The sequence below is a fragment of the Bubalus bubalis genome, chromosome 5, assembly GCF_019923935.1.
Source record: "Bubalus bubalis isolate 160015118507 breed Murrah chromosome 5, NDDB_SH_1, whole genome shotgun sequence".
NCBI classification, from domain to species: Eukaryota; Metazoa; Chordata; class Mammalia; order Artiodactyla; family Bovidae; genus Bubalus; species Bubalus bubalis.
Genome location: NC_059161.1, coordinates 111,745,031 through 111,760,297, shown reverse-complemented (window position 1 = coordinate 111,760,297; position 15,267 = coordinate 111,745,031). Strand labels below are relative to the sequence as shown.

Here is a 15,267-nt window from a genome sequence, read left to right as displayed (position 1 = left end):
TGGTTATCCATCTTAAATATAGCAGAGTGTACATGTCCATCCCAAACTCTCTATCTCTTCCCCCTATTCTGCCACCCCTACCCACCCCAGCAACCATAAATTTGATCTCTACATCTGTGACTCTCTCTTGTAAAGAAGCTCATTTGTATCACTCTTATTTAGATTCCACATATAAAGGATATCATATTTTTCTCTGACTTAACTTCACTCAGTATGACAGTCTCTAAGTCCATCCATGTTGCTGCAAGTGGCATTATTATTAAAAATAAATAAATCTGGGCATAGATCCTTATTCTACACTTAACTGATAATATAAACTTGAAAAGGCCATTCAATCTTTCTGAACCTCAGTTTCCTCATCCACAATGCAGTGACAATACTATCCTCTTGATGTGTGGTTGTGTGAAGTGAGAGATATAATACATGTGCAAAGAGTTTGTGAAACGTAAAATGAATCACTAATATTGACTTTTACAGTTATTATATAGATATAACCTGGGCTCTGATTTTATTATGAAACCCTATGAGACCTGGTTGGTTTTCAATTCGGTTTGATAACTCAGTCGTGTCAGACTCTTTGTGACCCCATGAACTGCAGCATGCCAGGCCTCCCTGTCCATCACCAACTCCTGGAGCTCACTCAAACTCATGTTCATTGAGTTGGTGATGCCATCCAACCATCTGTTCCTTTGTTGTCCCCTTCTCCTCCTGCCTTCAATCTTTCCCAGCATTAGGGTCTTTTCAAATGAGTCAGTTTTTCACATTAGGTGGCCAAAGGATTGGAGTTTCAGCTTCAGCATCAGTCCTTCCAATGATTTTTCAGGACTGATTTCCTTTAGGATTGACTGATTGGATCTCCTTGCTGTCTCAGGGACTCTCAAGAGTCTTCTCCAACACCACAGTTCAAAAGCATCAATTCTTCGGCACTCAACTTCCTTTATAGTCCAACTCTCACATCCATACATGACTACTGGAAAAACCATAGTTTGACTAGATGGACCTTTGTTGGTAAAGTAATGTCTCTGCTTTTTAGTATGCTGTCTAAGTTGGACATAACTTTTCTTCTAAGGAGCAAGCATCTTTTAATTTCATGGCTGAAGTCACCATCTGCAGTGATTTTGGAGCCCCCCAAAATAAAGTCTGGCACAGTTTCCACTATTTCCCCACTATTTGCCATGAAGTGATGGGACCAGATGCCATGATCTTCGTTTTCTGAATGTTGAGATTTAAGCCAACTTTTTCACTCTCCTCTTTCACTTTCATCAAGAGGCTCTTTAGTTCCTCTTCGCTTTCTGCCATAAGGGTGGTGTCATCTGCATATCTGAGGTTATTGATATATCTCCCTACAATCTTGATTCCAGCTTGTGCTTCTTCCAGCCTAGCACTTCTCATGATGTACCCTGCATAGAAGTTAAATAAGCAGGGTGACAATATATAGCCTTGACATACTCCTTTTCCTATTTGGAACCAGTCTGTTGTTCCATGTCCAGTTCTAACTGATACTTCTCAACCTGCATACAGGTTTCTCAAGAAGTAGGTAAAGTGGTCTGGTATTTCCATCTCTTTCAGAATTTTCTACAGTTTATTGTGATCCACACAGTCAAAGGCTTTGGCATAGTCAGTAAAGCAGAAATAGATGTTTTTTTGGAACTCTCTTGCTTTTTCAATGATCCAGCATATGTTGGCAATTTGATCTCTGGTTCCTCTGTCTTTTCTAAATCCAGCTTGAACATCTGGAAGTTCATGGTTCACATACTGTTGAAGCCTGGCTTGGGGAATTTTGAGCATTACTTTGCTAGTGTGTGAGATGAGTGCAATTGTGCGGTAGTTTGAACATCCTTTGGCATTGCCTGTCTTAGGGATTGGAATGAAAACTGACCATTTCCAATGCTGTGGCTACTGCTGAACTTCTAAATTTGCTAGCATATTGAGTGCAGTACTTTCACAGCGTCATCTTTTAGGATTTGAAATAGCTCAACTGGAATTCTATCACCTCCACTAGCTTTGTTTTTTAGTGATGCTTCCTAAGGCCCACTTGACTTCACATTCCAGGATGTCTGGCTCTAGGTGAGTGATCACACCATCGTGATTATCTGGTTCATGAATATCTTTTTTGTACAGTTCTTCCATGTATTCTTTCCACCTCTTCTTAATATCTTCTGCTTCTGTTAGGTCCATAACATTTCTGTCCTTTATTGAGCCCATCTTTGCATGAAACTTTTCCTTGGTATCTCTAATTTTCTTGAAGAGATCTCTAGTCTTTCCAATTCTGTTGTTTTACTCTATTTCTTTGCATTGATTGCTGAGGAAGGCTTTCTTATCTCTCCTTGCTATTCTTTGGAACTCTACATTCAAATGGGTATATATTTCCTTTTCTTCTTTGCTTTTGGCTTCTCTTCACAGCTATTTGTAAGGCCTCCTCAGACAGCCATTTTGCTTTTTTGCATTTCTTTCTCTTGAGGATGGTCTTGCTCCCTGTCTCCTGCACAATGTCACACACTTCTGTCCATAGTTCATCAGGCACTCTATCAGATCTAGTCCCTTAAATCTATTTCTCACTTCCACTATATAATCGTTAGAGATTTAAGTCATACCTGAATGTTGTAGTTCTTCTCCCTACTTTCTTCAAAGTCTGAATTTGGCAATAACGAGTTCATGAACTGAGCCACAGTCAGCTCCCAGTCTTGTTTTTGGTGACTGTATAGAGCTTCTCCATCTTTGGCTGCAAAGAATACAATCAATCTGATTTTGGTGTTGACCATCTGGTGATGTCCATGTATAGAGTCTTCTCTTGTGTTGTTGGAAGAGGGTGTTTGCTATGACCAGTGCATTCTCTTGGCAGAACTCTAATAGACTTTGCCCTGCTTCATTCCATACTCCAAGGCCAAATTTGCCTGTTACTCCAGGTGTTTCTTGACTTCCTACTTTTGCATTCCAGTCCCCTATAATGAAAAGGACATCTTTTTTGGGTGTTGTTCTAGATGGTCTTGTATGTCTTCATAGAACTGTTCAACGTCAGCTTCTTTAGCATTACTGGTTGGGACATAGTCTTGGATTACCGTGATATTGAATGGTTTGCCTTGTAAATGAACAGAGATCATTCTGTCATTTTTGAGATTGCATCCAAGTACTGCATTTTGGAGTCTTTTGTTGACTGATGGCTGCACCATTTCTTCTCAGGCATTCTTGCCCACAGTGGTAGATATAATGGTCATCTGAGTTAAATTCACCCATTCCAGTCCATTTTAGTTCGCTGATTCCTAAAATGTTGATGTTCACTCTTGCCATCTCCTGTTTGATCACTTCCAATTTGCCTTGATTCATCGACCTAACATTCCAGGTTCCTATGCAATATTGCTCTTTACAGCATCAGACCTTACTTTCATCACTAGTCACATACACAGCTGAGTGTTGTTTTTGCTTTGGCTACATCTTTTCATTCTCTCTGGAGTTATTTCTCCACTGATCTCCACTAGTATATTGGGCACCTACTGACCTGGGGAGTTCATCTTTCAGTGTCCTATCTTTTTGCCTTTTCATACTGTTCATGGGGTTCTCAAGGCAGGAATACTGAAGTGGTTTGCCATTCCCTTCTCCAGTGGACCACATTTTATCAGAACTCTCCACCATGACCCATCCATCTTGGGTGGCCATACACAGTGTGGCTCATAGTTTCATTGAGTTAGACAAGGCTGTGGTCCATGTGATTAGATTGGTTAGTTTTCTGTGATTGTGGTTTTCAGTCTGTCTATCCTCTGTTGGAGAAGGATAAGAGGCTTATGAAAGCCTCTTGATGAGATAGACTGACTGAGGGGTGGTTTTATGCTTACATAAATCCAGATAAAGAAAAGTGAAAAAAGTAAATGACTGGGCCCTATTGTGCTATAAAGTAGAATCCAATGTCACCTTTTGAAGAGTATTTCCCATTTTTGTTCTATGTAACTGGAAATTCTTGTTGCAAATACCAAGCAGTGTGGGTATTAATTAATGAGGTCATGTGTAAAGGCCATTAGTTATGGAAGAGAGACAATAAGACAATAAATATAAGCTGTATAAAAATGGCTTAAATAGTAGCACAGGAAAACTGAGAGCACACAAACCTAGCTTAGAGAAAATATTTCACTGTGAAGAAGGAAGGGACTTGGCAGTGACTTCGCCTTCAAACCTTGTGAACTCAGATAGAAACACAAGGATACACAGAAAAATGCTGCTGCTCAATAAGATGGTTACCAGAAACTTACACTGAAGCTGATTGGACAGCTCAGCAGTGGCCACAGGACTGGAAAAGGTCAGTTTTCATTCCAATCCCAAAGAAAGGCAATGCCAAAGAATGCTCAAACTATAGCACAATTGCACTCATCTCACATGCTAGTAAAGTAATGCTCAAAATTCTCCAAGCCAGGCTTCAACAGTACATGAACAGTGAACTTTCAGTTTTTCAATCTGGATTTAGAAAACGGAGGAACCAGAGATTAAGTTGCCAACCTCTGTTAGATCATCGAAAAAGCAAGAGAGTTCCAGAAAAACATCTACTTCTGCTTTATTGACTATGTCAAAGCCTTTGACTGTGTAGATAGTAAGAAACTGTGGAAAATTCTTCAAGAGATGGAATACCAGACCACCTTACCTGTCTCTTGAGAAATCTGTATGCAGGTCAGGAAGCAACAGTTAGAACTGGACATGGAACAACAGACTGGTTCCAAATCTGGAAAGGAATATGTCAAGGCTGTATATGGACACCCTGCTTATTTAACTTCTATGCAGAGTATGTCATGAGAAGCGCTGAGCTGGGTGAAGCACAAGCTGGAATCAAGATTGCTGGGAGAAATATCAGCAACCTCAGATATGCAGACAGCACCCCCCTTATGGCAGAAAGCAAATAAGAAGAACTAAAGAGGCTCTTGATGAAAGTGAAGGAGGAGAGTGAAGAAGTTAGCTTAAAACTCAACATTCAGAAAGCTATGATCATCGCATCCAGTCCTATCACTTTATGGCAAATAGATGGCGAAACAAACAGTTAGAGACTTTATTTTCTTGGGCACCAAAATCACTGCAGACGGTGACTTCAGCCATGAAATTAAAAGATGCTTGCTCCTTAGAAGAAAAGTTATGGCCAACCTAGACAGCATATTCAAAAGCAGAGACATTACTTTACCAATAAAGGTCCATCTAGTCAAACTATGGTTTTTCCAGTAGTCATGTATGGATGTGAGAATTGGACTATAAAGGAAGCTGAGTGCCGAAGAATTGATGCTTTTGAACTGTGGTGTTGGAGAAGACTCTTGAGAGTCCCTGAGACAGCAAGGAGATCCAATCAGTCAATCCTAAAGGAAATCAGTCCTGAATAATCATTGGAAGGACTGATGCTGAAGCTGAAACTCCAATCCTTTGGCCACCTGATGTGAAAAACTGACTCATTTGAAAAGACCCCGATGCTGGGAAAGATAGAAAGCAGGAGGAGAAGGGGACAACAGAAGAAGAGATGGTTGGATGGCATCACCGACGCAATGGACATGAGTTTGAGTAAGCTCCGGGAGTTGGTGATGGACAGGGAAGCCTGATGTGCTACAGTCCCTGGGGTCGCAAAGAGTCTGACACAACTGAGCGACTGAACTGAACTGAACGACTTTGGGAAGTCAAGAGGAAAAGAAAAAAACAAGCTTCATTTACATTTCCCTGAGGATCTAGCTTGAGATAGAAAGTGTCTTCTGGTATGTAGAATTCCCTCTAAGGTCTAAGCTTCAAAAAGCAAAACTCAGCTATGTGCTTGATGGAGATACCACTGCTCCCACAGTTCCCTCGAGGCCTCTCAGAGTTCCGTGAAGGTTTAGCCCCTGAGTAAAGTCAGAAGGAGCAATCACATCCACATGCTCAAGGTTGAATCTGTTTAATGATCAATGAAAAACTAATATTTACTCACCACAGCAGGCTTAGAGTAAATATTCAAAGCATGAGTGCTGAATTGAATTAAATAAATTATGCAATCTCTGTATTCATTTATACGATTACATGTTGAGACTTTACTCTGTGTGATGACTCTTCTAGGGATGTAAGGATATAGGGGTAAATCAGACTTACATTTCTGCTCCAAGGATCTAAAGCATTAGTGAAGGAGATAATGTATACATCCATGATGGTAACAGGATATAAAATTATAAATGACATAAACATGATATAGACAGGTATCATATAACCTCAGTGGAAGGAAACATATCCAGGTATGGGGTAAAGCATAGAAGATTTTTTGGAGGAACAACTTCATCACGAAATGAGAGAGAGAGATGTGTGGTAGGGAATATTATGCTGGCCAAAACGTCTGTTTCAGTTTTCAGTAGGACGTTATGGAAAAACTTGAACAAATTTTTTGTCCAGCCCACTGTAATGGCAACCCACTCCAGTACTCTTGCCTGGAAAATCCCATGGACGGAGGAGCCTGGTAGGCTGCAGACCATGGGGTCGCTAAGAGTCGGACAAGACTGAGCGACTTCACTTTCACTTTTCACTTTCATGCATTGGAGGAGGAAATGGCAACCCACTCCAGTCTTCTTGCCTGGAGAATCCCAGGGACGGCGGGGCCTGGTGGGCTGCTGTCTATGGGGTCGCACAGAGTCGGACACGACTGAAGCAACTTAGCAGCAGCAGCAGCAGCAATGCATCATTAAGCCATGTGGTGATGGAACAAAGGGGAAAGGGATGCAAAGAAAAAAAAAAACTGAAAAGATGAAGTGTGAGTTTGTGATGACCAGTTAATATCATGAATATCAAGTACTGGTGTACAGTTGGGAGCTGAAATCACTGTAGGAGAAACCACTGTAGTGGGCGTCAAATAGAGTTTGATCCATCTCTCTTCGAGTGTGTAAGCTCTTCGAGTGTGCATTCTGTGTCACGTGTCTTTGTGTCTAGCACGGTGCTTGGTAAAATGTAGAAACTCTAAACAAGTCTGTTGAATTTAACTCCCAACCCAGAGGAAGCAATGATGGATACACAGTGTGTACCCAGATTTGTCTTTTGAGCAAGGAAGAGAGTGCAGCATCATGGGATGGATGGAGTCTTAGACTCAGTCCTGGAGTTCCCGTTATCTAACTAAGTGACCTTTGGTGAGGCAAGCAACCTCTTTAACTCTTAGTAAACTGATCTATGAAATAAGGATTTTGAATAAACCTCACTTCCTATGGGAATACTCTATGATTTATGAAATCAGTACTTATTTCCAGGGCATCAGTACAGATTGCCAGTGCTTTGGGGTTCTTTATGCACAACAGACTTCGTGTGTTTATTTTTTCTAAATTAGATATAGTGTCATCAGTTCAGTTCAGTCGCTCAGTCGTGTCCGACTCTTTGCGACCCCATGAATCGCAGCACACCAGGCCTCCCTGTCCATCACCAGCTCCCGGAGTTCACTCAAACTCACGTCCATCGAGTCGGTGATGCCATCCTGCCATCTCATCCTCTGCTATCAGAGGGCCTTAAACATATAAGGACCTATCAGAAGAGAGGGCAGGCCTTCTCTCCCTGCAAGGATTCCCTCTGTAGGTCACATCAGTGCCCGAGTGCCAGCTGCAGAGGTGCCTTCAGTGATGAAGACATTTATTCCATTGCCCTTATTCCTGATCCCACCAGTGAATCTTCAACACCCCTTTAACAGCATCTGCTAACCATATGGTCTTTCAAATGCTTTCTATTTTAAGTTCAAATATAACTAGAAAAATAAATAGGTAATGATGCTCCTTCTCTCTCCTCCTCCCTTCTTTTTTCAGCTCAAATTGTGCTTTTAGCCTGATTGTCAAGTGATTTGTGGTTATACCACAGTATGATATGTTAAAATTGAGTATTAATCACATTAAGAGTTAGTATTTAAAATATTTTCTTATGGTTTCCTTCCTTTTACTGTCATATCTACTGTGTGTAGCCAATTAAGGTCATGGGTCTCATTTTCTCTGCTCAAGTTCATCATTTACTTATACCAAAATGGAGAATTTCAGGGATTCCAAAATGTGTATAGTTGAGATTCCAAAATATAAATGTTAGAAATATAGTTTAACAAGCAGCTTTTTAAAAATATATTTTAATAGAATAAGTCTGGATGTTGCACTCAAGAGGCCTGGATTTCATCCCTGCTCCTATTCTTTTTCTTCTGTGTGACTTTGGGCAAATCATATAGTCATCCCGGACCTCAGTTCCCTTATCTTCAAGAAAGGAGAATAAAGGTGTCAATCAATCTATCATGCCATTAATATTAAATAAATACTGTAGGTATATTTTTTTCACAGTCTGAAAAGCATCAGACATATGGGAGAGATCACAGATGGCAACAATACCAAACATTCCCAGACATTCTATGCTTCTATTTCCTTTCAATTATTTTTCCCAGTTTTATTGAGACATAATTGACACAAATCATTAAACTTAAGTTTAAGGTATACAACATAAAGTCTTCCCTGGTGGCTCAGTGGTAAAGAACCCACCTGTCAATGAAGGAGACACGGGTTTGATTCCTGGGTCAGGAAGATCTCCTGGAGAACAAAATGTTAACCCACTCCAGTATTCTTGCCTGGGAAATCCCATGGACAGAGGAGCCTGTTGGGCTACAGTTCATGGAGTCGTGAAAAGAGTCGGACACGACTGAGTCACTAAACAATATACAACTTACAGCTTCGATGCTTTGATACAGGTACATATTGTAACATGATCACCACAATGTCTAGTCAACATCCATCACTTCACATAGTCACAATTTTTTTCTTGAGATGGGAATTTTTAAGATCTACTCCTTTAGCAACTGTGACCCAGCAATTCCACTTCTGAGTGTATATCTGAAGGAAATGAAATCACTATCTCAAAGAGATATCTACACTCCTGTATTTATTGCAGCATTTTTTGCAATAGGCAAGACATGGAAACAACCTAAGTGTCCATCTGTGAATGAATGTAAAAAGAAAAGGCGAGATACATATACACTCACATTCACAAATACTATTTAGCCATAAGAAAGAAAGAAATCCTGCCATTTCAAACAATACAGATGGACCTTGAGGGCAATATGCTAAGTGAAGTATGTCAGAAAAAGACAAATAGAATATGATCTCAGTTTTATCTAAGGAAATCATGAAAACAGATCTGATTGGTGATTGCCCCAAGATGAGGGATAAAGGATGGGGGGATGTGGTGAAAGTGGTCAGAGGGTACAAACTTATAAGATAAATTCTGGGACTGACATGTACAACATAACAACTATAGTTAATGCTATTGTATCACATATTTGAAAGTTGCTTCAAATATTTCTGCTATTTATGGTTAGATAATTTCTATCTAAGCCACCTTATACCAAATTTCCTGTCCTGCAAACCCACATCTTTAGACTGCATTTTAGAATCTGGGAAGTAAAATGTTATTTTTCATTAGGAATCAAAGAACATCTCTTCTGGCTTTTAGTCAAAACCGCACCAAGTGTTGGCAGCTTTCTTGCCAGTTTAAGAGTGTATTTTTGTCCTTCCTTTCCCCACATGCTAGCCTTTGTTGTATACTCTGCTAAGTGTATGTATTCCTAAGCCTTTGTGTATTTGGATTAGTGGACGATGGTCTTTTTGCCCAACTTGGTGCTCACTTGTGTCTACTGAGCCTCAGGTTTCTACAAAAAACTCTATTCTCTAAGCTTAGCACCCAGTTCACTGCTCATCAAAACATGATCATCACAGTACAGGATGCACAATAATATTAATATATAGTTATAAATCACACAGACTAGGCACACTTCACAGGCTGAGCTTTGAATATTATTATATTAGCTAATACATTTTTAGTGAATATTTATTGGGAGCTTACTAGGTATCGGGAACTGTGATCAGTCTTGTTTCATTTGTCACGCACAACTCTGAAAATGGTGCTAATGGTAAAGCATCTGCCTACTAAGGCAGGAGACACAAGAGATGTGTGTTCGATCCCTGGATAGGGAAGATCCCTGGAGGAGGAAATGGCAATCCACCCCAGTATTCTTGCCTGGAGAATCTCATGGACAGAGGAGCCTGGCGGGCTACAGTCCATGGGGTCACAAAGAGTCAGACACAACTTAGTAATTGAATAACAATGATGTGGGTTTGAGATACTAAGCTTCCCATTCACAGTACCCTGGCTGGGTGGGTCACCCTTATATTTGTCATTACTTTTGAGGGGTTGTTTCTGTGCCCTTTGGGGTCTGAGGGGACAGAAATGGAAGTGGACAGATGCTAATCATCCTCTCCTAGGAGAGGAGAGAGAAGAAATTTAGCAGCTCAGGACAAAGCAGTCCTGAACAGGGAGTGGAGTCAAGGCCACTCGAGGTTTATCCACACAAATGTCACCCATCCAGTCAGAGCTTCTGGGGCCTGTGGCTTCTGGAAGAGGAGCTTTCTCACACAGCTCAGCACTGTGAAGTGTCGGCCAGTGCTCAGAAATTAACCAACTGTGGTGTCAAGGGCGCAGCTTCATCAGGGCCTATCTATGCTGATCAGCGCCCTAATGGGGGCCAGCTGTTTCCTGGATGAATCAGGCAGGGCTGTCCTAGGTCACGTGGGCAGTAGACACTCCTGCCTGCCTGGAGAGCCCTATTTCCACACCCAGAGAGAACACAGGTTAGGTAGGAGCACCTGGGATCATATCAGCTGCTCCACACAGGGGCTGAAAAGAGATGGCTCCGAAGCAGACTCACCTTGTCAGTTAACCATCCTTTTTTTTTTTTTTTTAACTTTTTATTTTATATTGGAGTTTAGCCGATTAACAATGTTGTGATATTTTCAGGCAGACAGCCAAGGGACTCAGCCATACATATATGTGTATCCACTCTCCTCCAAACTCCTCTCCCATCCGGGCTGCCATATAACATTGAGCCGAGTTTCCTGTGCTATACAGTTCTTGAAGGTCCTTGTCCATCCTTTTCAGGTCTCCAGTGACTGTCCACATCCTAAAATCCATTTGTGGTCATCAGACTGCCTAGTTAAAGAGAAGCATGATTATAAATGTTCTAACAGAACAATGAGGGCTTCCCTCATAGCTCAGTTGGTAAAGAATCTGCCTGCAAGCAAGTTCGATCTGCAACCAATAACAGTTATAAAACAAGGGACCTTAGTCAATAAGGTCAAGGGCAAAATCTAAGTGTCTGAGGTTTCTGGGTGTCCGGGGTAGCAAACCTAATGGCCAGCTGTGAGACACAGTCTCAGTGTCACTCAGATCACCTCATTCTGCTAATTCTCTGGGGAAAAATGAGAGAGCCCTCAGATTATAAGCTTTTTGGAACTGATTATCTTGCAGGCCCAGGTCAGTCAGGGCAATGAGACACATCAAAGTGGTCCATGTGTGATGTTTATCCCTCTCATTCTACACAAAATACTGCCATCAAATTAATATGACAAACTTGTAACAGTCCATATCGATGCCTGGGTTTCCTCCTGTATAATTCTTATTTCTTCTAGTTAGAATGAGACTAACTGAGACCTTTGCCTTCCACATTTTGGAGGATATATAATGTACTTTTTAAAAAAGTTTTTTATTTTATATTAGAGTATAGCCAATTAACAATGTTGTGATATTAATAGTTTCAGGTGGGCAGCAAAGGAACTCAGCCATCCACACGCATGTATCCATTCTCCTCCAAACCCGTCTCCCATCCAGGCTGCCATGTAACCTTGAGCAGAGTTCCCTGTGCTATACAGTACGACTTTATTGGTTATCTATTTTAAATACAGCAGTGTGCACATGTCCATCTCAAACTCCCTATCTCTTCCCTCTTATTATGCTGTACTTTTATATATGGCAAACAGCTAAAATGTATAGATTTCTTATCAAATTAATGAAATTTAGATGTCACATTATGCTAGCATGTGTGATCAATGACTCAAAGGTGCACTTATTGGCAAAGTGAATCAACCACAAATGCCTTATTTGAAAAGAAAAAGATGTGTGTGTGTGTGTTTGTGTGTATGCATAATCTAATTACAGAAATCTAATTTCCTTAGAATTAATGTTTTAATTTATAGAATCAATATGTTCCGATTTTGACATATTCCAAATAGAAATTTATTAGAAAATCGTCATTTGGTTTCGAGCCATTTTATTCTTGGCCATATGTTCTGCATATGTTAGGCAGAGGAGATAAGAGGTAGAACGTGACAAAGGGGGACAGCTAAAGCACCCCTGAAAACATTTATGAAAGAATATTAACTTTTAACAGCAGAGCAGAAGCAACATGTAGACTATAATTGTAAATATATGAAATAGTTATGTATGTGTAAAACATGCAATAATTAAAATGGCTGCTTTTAGATGACAGGATTATGAGATTCTCACTATTAATACTACCTTCAATGTCATTTTTATACTTGCCATTTAATAAAACTAAAGTGCAAAGATCAAAGTTGTCCCTCTGATCTCTTTCCAAACTAGATATCAATTCCAAAGCTTGTTCCCATGAGCAGTATTCTGTTCTCCATCTTCTGCCTCTGTTGGTTCAAAACCTTGGCAGCTTCTGGAGGTGGAGGCAGATCTGGAAGTGACCCCCACAGCGAGAGCAAGGAGAGACTGAAGAAAGAGGCACTACTGCAGACTGGTTTGCTGTTTTTGTTCAGTCGCTAAGTTGTGTCCAACTCTTTGTGACCCTGTAAACTGCAGCCCTCCAGGCTCCTCTGTCCATGGGATTTTCCAGGCAAGAATCCTGAAGTGGGTCACCATTTACTTCTCCAGGGAGTCTTCCTGACCCAGGAATACCAACCCGTGTCTCCTGCATTGGCAGAAGGATTCTTTACCACTTAACCACCAGGGAAGCCATTTATACCTTACGAATCCCTATACTCACCCCACCTGGGTCCCAGACCCCAAGGGCTGAGTATTCTCTTAGATTGGTTTGCAGGAAGAGTTTGTTATCATTGCAATAGAATTCCCTGGGAAGCAGACTCTTACAGGAAGACTAGCATACAGGATTATGGGATAGATTCCAACATGAGTGGCAGGGTAAAGAAAACAGGATTTGGGACAGAGAGAGGTTTAGTTCTAATGCAGCCACAACAAGGGCTTCAACAAATCCTGTGCAGAGCTCTGAAGCTGAGAAGGCCATTCAGAGTTGTCTCAATTTAAGGTATTAAATAAGAAGGCTGGTCCTTTTAAACCCTTCCTCAATTAGTAATTAGACAAGGGTCACTTCTGGGAGGGAGGAAGTAACAGCTTTGTTTAGCCAAGAATAAGTTGTGGAGAGTCATTCAGGCTGCCAAAAATTAGAGTTTGGGGGAATAAATGTTTGATCCAAGAGTGGGGATCTGGTCTCTGAGAGGGGACCAGGTCTTCTAACTGATAATTTGCCAATATGCTTAACACCTGTTAATGTGTTAAATTAATTAACGTGCTACTTGTTTGCCTACGTTTCAGCAGTTGTGAGTAGTATGCATGTGTAGGTGAGTAAGTGCATTGCATTTCAAAGTATATAGAGATATCTGAAGAGACTGTGGTTGAAATATTACCAGTGTGTATCTCCAGGTAGTGGGATTTTATGTTGTGTGTGTGTTTTTTTGTTTTTTGTTTTTTGCATTTTTTAAACATATTCTTGAATTTTCTAGATAAAAATTTCAGGAAATAAGGCTATGAATTAAAAAACAAATAAGCAAATAAATAGAAGACAATAAGAAAAATAAACCAAAAAAAAATTTTTTTTGGAGTGGCCAAGAAGATATCATAGGGGCTTCCCTGGTAGCTCAACTGGTAAAGAATCTGCCTGCAACGTGGGAGGCCTGGGTTCAATCCCTGGGTTGGGAAGATCCCCTGGAGAAGGGAACGGCTACCCACTCCAGTATTCTGGCCAGGAGAATTCCATTGACTGTATAGTCCATGGGGTCGCAAAGAGTCAGACAGGACTGAGAGACTTCCATTTTCAGGATAACACAGTAGTAGACCCTGAGTTTGCCTCCTCTCAGAAGCATGCCAAAATCACAACTATCCACAGAAAGCCATCAAAACAAACAAACAAACAAAAAAAGAAAATCTGGAACCCACCAGAAAAGATCTCTGACCACCAAAGGCAGGAACCACAAGAAACCACAAGCAGACACGGGTAGGAGGAACAGACACCCAGTATTCTCAAACCCCGCACCAACAGGTGGGCGACCTACAAACTGGAGGGTAATTACATCCTCCGGAAGGTCTCCCACAGGAGTGAGAGTTCAGAGCCTCCCATCAGGCTCCCCAGCCCAGCGGTCCAGCACCAAGAAGATGAGCCCTCAGAGCATTTGGCTTTGAGGCCTAGCAGGCCTTTATTGCAGGAGCTCCCAGGACTGAGGAAAACAGAGGCTTCACTCTTAGAGGGTGCAAACAAAATCTCACACAGAAGCAGTAATTTGATAAGAGCGTGTGCCAGCCCTACCTGAGGGTTTTGGAGAGGCTCCTGGAGAGGTGGCTGGGGGTTGCCTGCAGCTCTTTCCAGAAACACAGACACTGGCAGCAGCCCATGTTTGGGAGCTCCTTCTTGCTAGAACTGCAGACTGGTAGGTGGAGCTTTAACAAGAGAGAGGACTTGCTGGATGGTTTATCTCAGGGGAGCCGCAGGACAAGTAGATCTCTGTACCCACCCACCAGAATCTTAAAAGTTCAAAGAGTGAAGTAAGTCAGAAAGAGAAAAACAAGTATCATATACTAATGTTTGTATGTGGAATCTGAAAAAATTGGTACAGATGATCTTATTTGCAAACTAGAAACAGATACAGACATAGAAAACAAACGTATGGGTACTAAGGGGAAAGGGTGGTGTGGGAGGGATTGGGAGACTGGGGTCGATATATATACACTATTGATACTATGCATAAAATAGATAACTAATAACCTACTGTATAGCACAGGGAGCTGTGCTCAAGTGGTGACCTAAATGGGAGGAAAATCCAAAACAGAAGGGATACATGTATACTTATAGCTAATTCACTTTGCTCTACAACAGAAAATAACACAACATTATAAAGCAATTATACTCCAATATATGTTTTTTAAAGATCATAAAGGGGCCTTAACTGGGTTTGGTCAAATAGTCAAAATGGTCTCAATAGCACCTTGCTGTCTTATGGCTGCATCCTTGCAATGGTCTCCTACTGTGCGAATGATGAACAGAGAGTACTTCGACTTTCCAAGGACAGGGAGGAGTGTGGAGCCTCCTATGGCCAGGGTCCAGCTCACTGGTTAATTGGTGGTCGAGTCCTTTCCATGGCCTCTTGCGACACCCTCAGATCAGAGGGTCAGGCCAGAGGGGAGACAGCCCAGGCCATG

At 41.2% G+C, this 15,267-nt stretch overlaps 1 long non-coding RNA gene across 1 annotated transcript; it reads right to left on the bottom strand.

Moving 5' to 3' along the window:
• Nucleotides 1-10,852: 10,852 nt before the first annotated feature.
• Nucleotides 10,853-14,508, bottom strand: LOC123333590. The gene is made up of 2 exons (XR_006550965.2): nt 14,378-14,508; nt 10,853-10,965 (listed from the first exon to the last, which is right to left on the bottom strand). It is a non-coding gene; the product is annotated as an uncharacterized LOC123333590 (long non-coding RNA).
• Nucleotides 14,509-15,267: the final 759 nt, after the last annotated feature.